Here is a 13,321-nt window from a genome sequence, read left to right on the forward strand (position 1 = left end):
CGTGGAGCCGCGGGCTTGGGAGGAGGTGTGGGTAGGGGGTGAGTCCTGGGTGCGGGCAGGTGCAGCGCGGGGCTCAAGTCTCCCCGCCGGCAGGGGGCGTCCGCGAGGCTCACCTGCAGCGCCGAGCCTGGAAGGAAGCCGCGCGACCGGCCCTGTCGCCTGGGAGGATCCTGGCCGCCGCAAGGCCTCCGGAAAGCCGGCTTCCCGGAATGGCCATAGGCCGGCAGGTAGTCGTCGCCTCCCTCACTAAAGCCACCCCGATTTGCCCTTCCAGACTGCTGCGTCCCACTGGGAGCCAAGGGCACATCCGAGCGCATCGGGAGTTCTGTCTCCACTGGGATCCCTTTTGATCCTGCTTCTGGAGATCTCCAAACCTGGCCAAGGGCCCAAGGGAGGTGTCCCCCCAGTCTCTGCTGCGGGTTAGCCTGCCCCCGCTAACCCAGCGCTCGGCACGCACAGGGTTAAGCAGGAGCAGGTGTGTAGCCAGATGCTGCAGCCCGTCCCCTCCCCCGTGGCCCAGTCGGCGTCCTCCCCCTCCTCCGCCCACCCTCTCTGAACCCAACAGTCCCAAATAAAAGTGCCATTGTTGCAGGGCCTTCCCCCACCCCCGTCTCTGCCCCGCCACTGGAGCAGAGCCCGGTCTCTCTTCACCTGCCCCCAGGCCGGCTGGGGGTGGCGGGGAGCGGGGCCTCGGAGCGGGAACTTCCGCCTCCCTGCCCCTCCTCCTCCTCCTCCTTCTCCAAGTCCCCTGTCACTGACCCCTGAGTCCCTAAGGGCAGAGCAGACACCGTGGCTTTGTGCTGGGGTTTCTTTCGGGCCTGACGGCTCCACTCTGGCCTGTCCGTCCCTCTAATCCCCTCACTCTCCACGACTAGAGAGGTGACGTTGCTGTACAAAGCTGGGAGGACACAAGGCCTGGTGCCAGGAGTCCAGGACAGTGCCACGTTCGTCAAGAACAGCTGTTGCTTTTTTTTTTTTAAATCATTTGTTCATCCATAGGACAGGAGCGGTCCCTTTTATACAGAAAAGGAAACCGAGACATCTCAAAGAGAGAGGAAGAGCATTGAGCTCACAGGACTGGTAATTACTGAACTCAAGTCCCTGGACTCCCCTGGTTGCATGAGGTCTCCAATGCGCATTGGATAGCCGAAATATTTGGCACCCTAGACACTCTCTGGCACAACTTTGGAGTTAACTGTGGGGCCTTGGGCAGGTTACCCTCCTCTCCTTGATTTCTTCTGAAATCGAGGATAGACTTCCCAGGCTTCCCAAGTCTCACACTGCCACTTGGAATCCAAAGGATGACACTCAGGAGATCTGGGAGACCCAGCCTGGGTCTGCATGAGGGGGTTCGGCAACCTTGGCCTGGCCTGTCGCGAGCAGGAAGATTCTTCCTTCAACAAGGTTCAGTAAATGGCTCTAGGAAAGGAGTCAAGACCGAGAAGAAATCCAGACCTCAGAAGAGATGCGCCCCTCATCCCTAGGAACCGTAGCAACTCCCGCGAGGAACGCGGAGCCCTGGGCCGCTCCACTTCGCCCGAGTTCCAGGAGATAACTCGCGGGGTGCAGTCCTTGAGCTAGCTCCCTCAGCTCCGGAGGCAGAGTGTGCGCAGTTACCGTATTTCCTCTTTTGCGCCTTAACTTTCTGGAGCACGTAGATCCCACGTGTCCATTGTGTGTGAGAGCATGCTTTCTTTTTACTGGGGAAAGAGTTCCCTTAGGAGCCGGGAGACCTGAGTTTTTCCGCTTTGTTCTTTTTAGCTCAGCCATTTATCTGTCCATCTCTTCCACCCAAAGACCCAAGAACGCAGTTTCCTGTTGCCGCTTGAACATCTAGTAGGCATCTCAGATTCTATTTACTCAACTTAAAAAACCTGGTCGCCATACTCCACCCCCGTCCTAACCATTGTCAGTCCTTTTTACCTCAGAAAAGCGCAACCCCTTCTTCCCTGTGTCTCCAGAAGATCTTGGGATACTTACCAACTCTTCTGCCTTCTGCGGTGCCTTCACATAGTTTATTTTTGCCTCCAGAGTAAGTCCAGAGTTTGCTGTTCCCCATAGCTTCGGGTCCCAAGCTACCATATTTCTGGCTTCCTTTCGCTCCTTGGCAGTGCAGGCATGCAGGAGCTAGGGAGGCCAGAAGCAGCTGTCAGGTCTTTGGAGCTGGAGTTGTGATAGAGGGTTGTGAACCACTCTGTTGGGCCTGGAAACCAAACCTGAGCCTTTCTGCAAGAGCAGAAAGTGCTCCTAGCATCCGAACCATCTCTCCAGATCCTGGAGCTAGTTCCGTGCAGTAGTGAGCCATCCCCCACTGGGTGCGGGGGACTCAAAGAGGGTCCTCTGCAAAAGCAGTCCGTATGTGCTAATCTTAGGTGCTGAGCTGACTCGTCAACCCTTCTTTCCTCCTGCCCCCCATCCCCCCCTTTCCTCCTGTTCCCTTCCCTTCCCTTCCCTTCCCTTCTCTTCCTACTTGGATATATAACTGAGGAGAAGTCCCTGATCCTCCGGCCTCTACCTCCTAAGTGCTGGGATTCCCACGCCTGCTTTGTGCTGTTCTGGGGATGGGCTACAGGGTGTCATGCATGCTGGGCAAGTATTTGATCATACAAGTTACATTCCCAGCAGCCATGTTTTTTTGTTTTTTGTTTTTTAAAGATTTATTTATGCATACAAGTACTTTATCTGCATGTACACCTGCATACCAGAAGAGGGCACCAAATCACATTGTAGTAGGTTGTTAGCTAACATGTGGTTGCTGGGAATTGAACTCAGGACCTCTGGAAGAACAGCCAGTGCTCTTAACTGCTGAACCATTTCTAGTTGTCCCCCTACCCCCAGCCACCATGTTTTCTTGATAGAATATTGTTGTAAACTATTTGATCATATTGTGAACCCCGAGATTGTGTTATTTACTGGAAAAACCTGGTAGTTGTGATGTAGCTCAGCCTTAGCACATACCTTTAATCTAAGAGCTTTCTGCTTGAATACTGTAAACAAGATTAAATAAAGTGAACTATAGGTCAAGAGGTTGAACAAGCAACCAGTTGACAGGAAGTGCACCAAGATTATTAAGAAAAAAAAACCATAGAGAGTGAGAAGGGGAGTCAGGAGGACAAATCAAGAAGAGGAAATAGAAGGGAGGGACAGTCAATTGAAGGAGGCTTTTTTGAGACTGCATGATAGAGAACATTACTTCTGGGACATTGGCTGAGGAGGGAGGTCAGCTGGATGCTCTTTCTGCTTCTCTGAGCTAGCAGGCTTTCACCCTAGCCTCTGGCTCCTGAGTCTTCATTGGTAAGATCAAACAATTGAGATTTTGTTTAAAACAGCAGCAGCAGCAGCAGCAGCAGCAGCAGCAGCAGCAGCAGCAGCAGCAGCAGCAGCAGGACATTGCAATCCTCCGACCTGTCTTTGTGCCTTCTTGCTCTCAGATTCATCCTCCATAGAGCAGCAAGGGCTATTTTGAAACCGAGGTCAGGTAATGTTTGTCTTCTGTCTAGAGTCCTCCAGTAGCCACTCCTGTAATTCTGCTTTTGTAGCAGGAGGCTCATGTCCTTTGCCCTGCTCTCCTGTGCCAGCGGCATTTATTGCTGTATAGCATGCTGTGTATTTACACACTGAATTCTGTGTTCTCCTTCTAATGCAGGTGCCACGAATACAGCTTTGATGCCTTTAAAAAAAAGATGGGGTCTTTCTGGGAGGCAGAGGCAGGCAGATCTCTGAATTTGAAGCCAGTCTGGTCTACACAGTGAGTTTCAGGACAGGAAGGTCTACTCAGAGAAACCTTGTCTTGAAAAACCAATCCTGATTCAAAAAAAGAGATGAGGCCTCATGTGTCCAAGGCTGTCCTCTCACTCCCCACGGACTACACAACCGAGGATGGCCTGCTTCTGTCTTCCCAGTAGCTGGGGTTTGAGGTGTGTAGACCTGCCTCTGTCTTCCTAGTAGCTGGGGTTTGAGGTGTGCAGCAGCTCTCTTAGCTTCTGTGGTGCTGGTGAGTGAACACAGGGTTTACTGCATACCTGGGCAGCCCTCTGCCCAAGGTAAGAGGCTCTGAAAGAAATCTGACCCCACCCCCACCCCCTGCCAGTCTCATGCAAGGAGCTCTAAGGAGATACCTGTTGTTGGGGGTGAATTGGCCACTCACCCTGGCTGCCGCTTGCCTTCCTCATCCCTATAAATGAATCAAACTCCATGTCAGTTGCCTTTTGCTTTGAGAGTCTCATGGTCAGAGAAGGTTGTGACTTGGGAAGGGCAGACAGGGAATGTGAGAACTTACTTAGCTCTGTGCCCTGTGGACCAGTGCAAAATAGAGTTCTTCCAGGAAGATTGTCCAAAAGGCCTTCCCATCCATCTATCTGTCATCCATCTATCCATCCATGCATCCATTAATGAATCCATGCATGCCTCCATGTATCTACACATCCACTCATCTATGCATTGTCCATCCATACATCCATGCATCATCCATCCATTTATGCATCCATCCATGCATGCATGCATCCATGCATCAATCCATTCACCCATGCCTCCTTTCATGCATTGTCCATCCATGCACCCACCCATCAATCCATTCATCCATGTATGCATGCATGCATCCATCCATCCATCAATCCATTTATCCATGAATCTATTTATCCATGAATCATCCATCCATCCACACATCATTCATTCATGCATGCCTCCACACGTGCCTTCATGCATCAATCCATCATCCATTCATCCATGCATCCATCATCAATCCATTCACTCATTAATTCATGCATTCATCCATCCATGCATGCTTGCTTCTATCCTTCCATGCATGCATGCTTGCGTCCATCTATCTCTTCTGTAGTGCCTCAGCCTGGTGTAAGTTCCTGAAGGAGGCTAGGACATCAGAAGGAGATTTGGGGCAGCATTCAGGAGACCCAGGCTATCAGCAGCTCTACTGGAGGTTGGTCATGTGACCCTATGTGAGTCTTGGACCTCTGGGAACCTCAGTTATCCCAACTCTAAAGGATAGGTCATTCTGCCCTACCCCATGGCCTAGTGAATCAGACAGTCAAAGGACACTTGACAGAACTCACCTTACAAAGCACTTAAGTAAGGACAGGAAGAAACACTTAAAGCCAGGTCTCTGTCCTTCAAGAGCTTAGAATACAGTGTCTGTGGCTTAGAGCCCCTTTCCTGGGTTCCCTAACCTATAATTTCAGTCTGGCTCTCCTGACCCCACACAATCAAATGATGATGCCCCTTGTGGCACCTCGTGGAACAACAGTACTCTTTGCCTAAATAAGACTTCCTGAGCTGGAGGAGGCCAATATGACAAGCCTGGGAAGGAAGCAGGTCCTCACAGAGAATCTCATGCTAGAATGGGTGTAGGACTTCCTATATAGACCTGGCAGTGTGCAAACATCCCTGTCCCCCATGTGCCAGGGGCCTCTAAGGATGGCTTTGATAAGCCTCTCCCAGGGCAGGGCTTCCTCAAAGCCAGGGACAAGTGAATGCTAAACTTCTGACCTAATTTCAGTCACCCCATCCCATCTACATCAACACTGGAGACAGACAAAGCACCTGGATTATCAACTCCCACCTTGTCCTTCATCCTCCTCCTTCTTTTTGAAACAGTCTCATATAGCCCAGGCTGGCCCTGAACTCACTATATAGCCAAGAACCTCTAATTCAAGTTCTGGAATTGAGTTTGTGCACCACCACTCAGGGTTTTGCAAGTGTTTAGAATGGAACCCAGGGCTGCATGGATGTTAGCCAAGCATTCCAGGAACTGAGCTGTACCCCAGCCTTTCCTGGATTTTCTCGCTGCCCACAAGCACAAGAGAGACAATGGATATGCAAGTGACCCAATTCAAAGTGGCCACTGAAATTCAAGGGGAGCGTGTGTATGTATGTGTGTGTGTGTGTGTGTGTGTGTGTCCACATGTCTTCCCAGATAGACTACAAGAACCTTGACATCTGGGCCCGTGACTACCATCACAGGACAGCCAATTTTAGCAGCTTGCCCATGTCTCTGGACTATGTATGTATGTGTTATAGTTGCTAGCGTATAGTACTTTATCTGAAATTCTATGGTTTTTTTTTTGGGGGGGGGTGCGGTTTCAAGACAGGGTTTCTCTGTATAGCCCTGGCTGTCCTGGAACTCACTTTGTAGACCAGGATGGCCTCGAACTCAGAAATCTGCCTGTCTCTGCCTCACAAGTGCTGGGATTAAAGGCATGAGCCAATGCTGCCTGGCTTTTTTTTTTTTTTTTTTTTTTTTTTTAAACCAGGACAACGAATTTAGTCCTTATCGCTATAATGGATTTTGGCTCATTTTGGAAACAGTGAATCCCCAAAGGCTAAGCACAATGGATGTACTCAGGACTGGAATGAACTTTACAGAAAGACTGGTGTAGAGTGTGCAGAGGGTGTTCACTAGATGATCTCCTGTCTAGAAAACTGCCTTGTTGGAACTGAGCTGATTTTAAGAGGAACTCTCCCTAGCCTGTGGCTGCTTCCTAAGGCGGAGAGACTTCCCCTCTGCTTTCCTTGGGTCCTGAAGTGTGGAGGATCCTTGGTTGTGTTTTAGGAAGAGGAAGAGGTAAGGTGTGGGCTCAGTGTAGCAGCAGAAGAGGAAGTCAAGCCAATCTGGGCTCGGTTAGTCATACAGGCCTGAGCAGAGGGGCTTCTGAGTATTCCTTTGGCTGATGGTTGGTGGAACCCCAGCTCTCTGATCATGCCAGTGAGCTTGAGGGTCACTGCCGTCATTCTGTCCTTGTCACATAAGTGTGAGGAATAAGTAGATGAGTGAACCCTGAGATCAGGAGGTGGGGAGTTTCCCAGGCACCATAAAGCCTAGCACTGAATAGATGAGAAGGTTACCGCATGCAGGCCCTGGGAATAGACTGCCTAGACTCACGTGGCAGCTTCCATCTTGGTAGATCTGTGACACTGGTGTCACCAGTCTGAGTAACATTCTCCATTTTACTAAATTTACTAATTTTCTCCATGTTAGTAAGATGGAGGATGGCCCTACTCCAACCTTGTTGAAGGTGTCAGATGAATAGCTTATTTAAAGTGCTTGGGATGATACGCGGTCGTTAGTGAATGCTCAATAGACCCCAAACACTGTCTGGTCTCAGAAAAGGACCTTCCGCCTGAGCTGGGTGAGTCCACGAGGTCAGCTCACAGACAAAGGTACGTAAAGCCTAAAATCTCTGCCACTGTGACGTTGTTCCATGGCTCTGGGGTTGACTTCTGAGTCTAGAGGAGGATGTGAGGCCCAGAGGAATATCATATCAGACGGAGGTCTTGCTCAAACCTTAGTTTCCAAGGGAGGTATTTCAGGATGATGTCTTGCAGCATCCCAGGGTCATAGGTTGTTCTTCCCTTTGAGGAAAGAGAGTCTTCTATGGACAAATGATAAGCTGGGAAAAGCTCCTGGCCTGTCATGTTTACTGAGCTGGTTTGACTTATGACTGGATGCGGAGATCTGACTGCAGGCAATTGCCTAAATCATTTAGGGGTTGACAGGGAAGGGAGGGAGGGGACACGGGGAGCTGGAGGGAGAATGTTCCTGTAATTCTTCGGTCTGAGGTACATTAAGGAGCCATAAGCCATGTCGAGAGCTTGAATTACATTAGGGAGATTATTCTGTTACAGTCCATAATCCTGGGTAATATACCGTCATGCTGCGCACCTGCTGTGATAAATCTCACCTGTAATGGCCTGACCCTGGGGACCCAGGGACGCCAGGGCAGCTGGCAGGGGCTGTCAGAGAGGACAGAGAGACACCTGTGAGCCCTGGAGTCCTCCTGACTCATCTCTGGGCTTTGTATGCTGGGAGGGAACATAGCTAGAACCCCAAGCTTCTTCTGTTTGCATCTCAGACTTACAACCCCAGTCACCACCCCAGGACTCCTGTTCAGACCCTCCCGTCTTGCTCCCAGACTCTTCTTAGTGCATCCTCCCCCCGCACCTCCCCCCAGTCTCTGCAAAGGTGTCCTGACAATGTCCACAGAGACCTCTTTGAGAGGACAGTGAAGTCTTCATTTTGGAATGGATGCGTCATTGGCCATGTATGGACTCACTGAAGTTTTTAAAATGTGTCTCTTGCTAAACCTCAGATCAGGGACCGGGATGACGGCCACTATAGGGTTCTGTCCTAGGTCACTCACAAGTCTGGCCTCACTTGTCATGAGTTGTTACACCTCTAGAGTGTGGTTTTGTTTTATACAGAGGATCACCACAAATTCAAAGGGTAAATCTCCTTATGTGTCTTTATTAAAGGCCGGGCCCTGGAGTGTTACAGATTCACCCTCCACCTTTCTAGGAGCTGGGCTTGACCAGATCTTTCTCAGCTTTGCCTTTTAGCTTATTTCCAGTTTCAGGGAGACCCTGTAGGAGTGAGGGCCTGTTGTATGTTTCCGTGTGACACCCTGAGTCCTACCTATACCTGATTCTGTTTCTGTGTATGCCATTATGTAGGAATACATAGAGGACACATTTGGGGACCTCTGGATTGGTTGTGGGATAGTTATCATAGCTACCACGTGTCAGTCACACCCTAAGTGTCAAGCGCTGTGTTATACTTGCCCCTCTTCTACCTTATTTACCCCTGTACAGTTTTAGGGGGTAGGAACTATATTATTTCTAATTTATATAAGTTTAAGGCAGGGCCTAGAACTCAAGGTCCTCTTGCCAAGGGCTGAGAAGATGAGACAACTCAGAGGTACACAGGCATGAGAACATGGAGCTTGGATCTCTAGAACTCACAGAAATGCCAGGTGGGCATGCCAACGTGCCTGTGAAAGTCCAGCATTGGGAAGTGGAGACCCAAAGCAAGCTGGCTCACAAAACTACCTATATCAGTGGGCTTTGAGTTTGAAAGATTCTACCTCAATGAGTAGTTTCAGCTCTAGGCCTTCAAGATACCCCCACACATGTCCATCTCTCTCTCACACATATGTGTGACCACTGTATGGAAACATGCATACACATACAAGAAAATGGGGAGAGAAAATCCTCCTGCGTCCATCTCCTAAGCACAGCACCTTGCCCAGTTTCATGCTGACTTCTGTGGTGAGCACCTGGCTGTGTGAGGGCTGCCTCCTCAACTTCTCCTTGCCTGGCAGCTTCTCCTTGAGCCTGCCCCTGCAGCTTTTCTCATACTTGCAGCTGGTCAGCCGTCTCTAGTATCTTTCCTCACATCCACCTTGTTTCCAGGTCTGAGAGGTCCTCTGTGTTCTACATCTTTCACTGTGGATTCCTCCCTCTTGTTCCCAAGTCTCCCCCAGAGATAGAAACCACAGCAATTGGATAAACCACTCATCTATTTACTTCATTCACTCATGAATCTTGGGAGGGCTGGCAGATGAGCTCATTCAGTAGTTTTTAAACCAGAGCGTACTTTAAATTATTTATATTTATTTTTATGTGTGTGTCATATGTTTGTGCATGCTGTATGTGTGTGCTGTATGAGGAGGCTTTATGTGTGTTTGTGTGTGTGCTGTGTGTGTCATGTGTGTGTCGATGCTCTGTGTGTGTGTGCTGTAGGAGGAGGCTCTATGTGTGTTTGTGTGCTGTGTGAAGTGGCTGTGTGTATACCATGTGCATTCATGAACCCGTGGAACAAAAGAGGCTATTCAGATTCCTGAAACTGGATTTACAGATGGTTGTGAGCCACCATGTGGTGCTAAAAACTGAATCCAGATCTTCTGGATTCACAAGAATCAAGAGCAGTAAGTGTTCTTAACCCCAGAGCACCCCCCCTATTAAAAGATTTTAAAAAGTGTGTGTGTATGTATGTACGTGTGTGTGTGTGTGTGTGTGTGTGTGTGTGTGTGTGTGTGTGTGTGCCATATATGTTTAGGTACCTGTGGGAGCTGGAAGAGGGCACTGGATCCCTGGAGTTGGAGTTGCAGGCAGCTGTGAGTCTCCTGACATGGGTGCTGGGAATCAAACTCCGTGGAAGAGCAGCAGGCTCTCCTAACTGCTGAGCCATCTCTAGTCCCTGGAAAATATTTTTCAAGAAAAAAGAAAAAGCTTCTGTAAGTCTTGTAGAGAAATCAGACTCACAGTGGTGTCCAGACTCTGGGCTTTTAGGTTTCACCCCACCCACCTAGCCCTCCTGATGGAGACTCACTGGGAACAGCTGGAAAGCAGGTACCCCATCCTACTGTGGTGTGCAGCATGACACAGATGTTTCAGAATAAGAAGAGCCTCCTTGCTTGCCAGCAGTGGTTCCCAGGCACCCTCTTTGTACAGACCTTGCTGCGCTTCCATCAGTAGCCAAGGGCACACTGTCACAGTAGTTCATTATTTCCATGCTTTGAGTGGCAGGGACACTTGACACCTAATCCCTACCTATGGACCCGTAGGATCTTGGGCAAGTCACCCTCATAAACCTTATGGCCTTACATGAGAGTAGCAAGTCTGTTGGTGTGGGTTTCCTACTGCTATATAAAAACCCCAACCCAAACCTGAGTCAAGGGCTACACACCAATATGCCTTGCACTGTGAAAGCAAGACAGGGCCATCAAAGGTCAGGGTCATTCTTGACTACATAGTGACTTTGATCCCAGCCTGAGCTACATGAGACCCTGCCTCACCTCTCCCTCTTATAAAAAAAATCCTACCCAGAACAGAACTTAAAATGAACCATCATACCCTCTTGTCCTAGGCACAGCTGGCTTGGCTGGGAGGGTCCTCTCCGGTTGTTCTTGCCATTTCCAGGCAGAAAATGAAGTGGTCTTGTGTAGGACTGACTGAGGTGCTGGCCTGGCTCTGCTTCTCTGGGCATCCCTAAGGCCTCTCCTCTCGTCATTGTCTTTAGCCCATCATAGTCTGTGTAACTTTGAGTAAGAAAAGGACAGATTCCTTTTAATCTTCTGCCTGTGTTCTCTCTCATCCACGATGAATACAGGCAGCAGGGTGGAGGAACTGCCGGGTTTAGCTGGAGAGTGAGTGCTCCAGGCCCTGCTCTCCAACACCCCCTGCACCACACAGTCAGTGCTTGGCAGGCAGAGCCAGGAGGATCAGAAGTTCAGGGTCACCCTCTGCTACAAAGTAAGTTTGAAGCTGCCTGGGCTATGGGAGACCCTGTCTCAAGAAAGAAACTAGCTTGCTAACTAACTGAGTTATCTTGGGCAGTAACGTAACTCCACAATGTAACTCCATGTAGTAAGTATTCTCATGTTACCTGGGGCCATTTTTCTTTCTACTCAGGTAACTGGTGGGGATGGGGGTGGAGTGACTCATGGCAAACACTCTTTGTACGCCTGATAATAAATAACATGGTTCTGAAGATAAAAATAAACACAGGCAGGGAACAAATTCAAGGCATTGAGCAATCAGGGAGTCCAGGAGAGATGCTGATAATGGGTCCTTGAGAAAGTCGGAGGGCAAAGAACCTGGATGTGGGGGCAGGGGCCAGAGAAAGCCTCAAGAAGTGAGAGGGTGCCCTCAAGGGGCAGGGTATGAAATGGTCAGGCATGGGTACAGGAGAGGGTTCAGACCCTAACTCTGCCTATTTCTGTGTTCCACATGTTTTTCAAAAGGCTCAAATAATGTGTTTACTGCCCAGAAAGGAGTGGTAAAACAGGCTATTGCGACACTACAGGCTTGAACTGGGGATGTCTCCAGCTAGCAATGAGGGAGGTGAGAGCAGGCAGGAAAGGTGGCCATTTCTCAGGATTTACAGCATTTGACATATCATTGCCATGTACAAAATTTATTGCCCAAAAATCATGCAATTGATTTATAGAAAGAAAAAAAAGACCACAGCAAACATCTCACGATGTTTTAAGGAAGTTTATGATTTTATATTGAGCTGTATTTATCCAAAGCTGTGTTCTGAACCACAGGGTAGCTTGTGGAACAGTGCCTTGGGTCCCTTCCACCTATCATGGCCGGCAGGGTCTGCCCTGGCTCCCTCCCTCTGGAGCAGGCTTGAAAGCCAGCCATGTTCAGGGAGGAACAGAGAAAGCAAGCAGAGAAAGATGCCCACAGTCTGCATCACCTAGGGAGTGGGCTGGTTTCCACCTGGTCTCTCCTGGGCCTGAAGGACCAATTCTGGGAATGTGGCTCAAAGTAGGCTTCAGGCCCAGAAGGACAGACTGAGAATAGGGATCTAGAGCTTCTTGTGTTTGTGTGCATGCATGCATACGTGTGTGTGTGTGTGTGTGTGTGTGTGTGTGTGAGAGAGAGAGAGAGAGAGAGAGAGAGAGAGAGAGAGAGGAGACAGAGACAGAGACAGAGAGAGGCAGAGAAAGAGAGAGAGAGAGAGGAGAATGCATTCAGGAATATGTGAGACAGAGCTTGTTTGAATGAGCATATGTATGTGTGTATGTGTGTGTGAGTGTGTGAACGTGTGCAAGTGTGTGTGAGTGTGTGCAAGTGTACATGTGTGTGATGGAGTCTGTGAGAGTGTGATGAAGAGAAAAGAGGGAGGACCATCTGCCTGTTTTCTCCCAGGAACGGCGGTCTCCTTAAGTTACTGAGCACATCAGCAAGAGAAAGAAACAAGATAAATGATTGGCTCACACAGTGGCCTGTGAGTCACTAGTTTTCTATTTTTCGTCACATTTTCTAGTTTTTTCAAATATGTTGCTCTCGTTATGTCTCCATCTCTCACTTTCTCTCATATTCTTCCTTTTCACCTTAATTCGGAACCATTGATTTTTGGTCTGCATGTATGTCAGTGTGCCATACGTTGCATGTATGTCAGTATACCATGTGTTACATGTATGTCAGTGTGCCATGCACTGCATGTATGTCAGTGTACCACGTGTTACATGTATGTCAGTGTGCCATGTGTTACATGTATGTCAGTGTGCCATGCACTGCATGTATGTCAGTGTACCATGTGCATGCCTAGCTCTGGTGGAGGCCTGAAGAGGGAGTCAGATCTCTTGGGATGTATGTATAGATGGTTGTGAGCTGCCATGTGGGTGCTGGGATTTGAATCTTGGTCCTCTGGAAAAGCAGATGGTGCTTTTAACTCCTCAACCATCTCTCCAGCCTCTTCTGCCTTTTTTCTTTGAGACAGGCTGGCCTCTAACTGGTGATCCTCCTGCTTCAGCCTCACCAATGTGGGATGATAGACATATGGTCATGTTTCTGGCTTTCTGCTGTGTTTTCTTCCTGTCTCTTGCAAATCTGTATATATATATTTACACATATATATCTATACCTGACATATATTAAAAAGTATACAATATGATATATATTTATATATTCTTTTATATATGTGTACATATATTTCTTTATTTTAGTTTATGCCTGCATGTATGTATATGCACCATCTGCATGTATGTATGTGCATCATCTGCTTACCATGGTTATA

At 48.9% G+C, this 13,321-nt stretch overlaps 2 long non-coding RNA genes across 2 annotated transcripts in view; one reads left to right on the forward strand and one right to left on the reverse strand.

The window, feature by feature from the left end:
• Positions 1-562, reverse strand: part of LOC116074681 — a 1,133-nt gene extending 571 nt beyond the window's left edge. Inside the window, exon 1 of the long non-coding RNA XR_004112249.1 lies at positions 114-562. This is a non-coding gene — a long non-coding RNA (uncharacterized LOC116074681). The remainder of the gene's footprint in view (positions 1-113) is intronic.
• LOC116074682 overlaps positions 1-13,321 on the forward strand; it is a 34,779-nt gene that overhangs the window by 2,221 nt on the left and 19,237 nt on the right. The window lies entirely within an intron of this gene.

This window comes from Mastomys coucha, unplaced genomic scaffold, assembly GCF_008632895.1.
Source record: "Mastomys coucha isolate ucsf_1 unplaced genomic scaffold, UCSF_Mcou_1 pScaffold3, whole genome shotgun sequence".
NCBI lineage: Eukaryota > Metazoa > Chordata > Mammalia > Rodentia > Muridae > Mastomys > Mastomys coucha.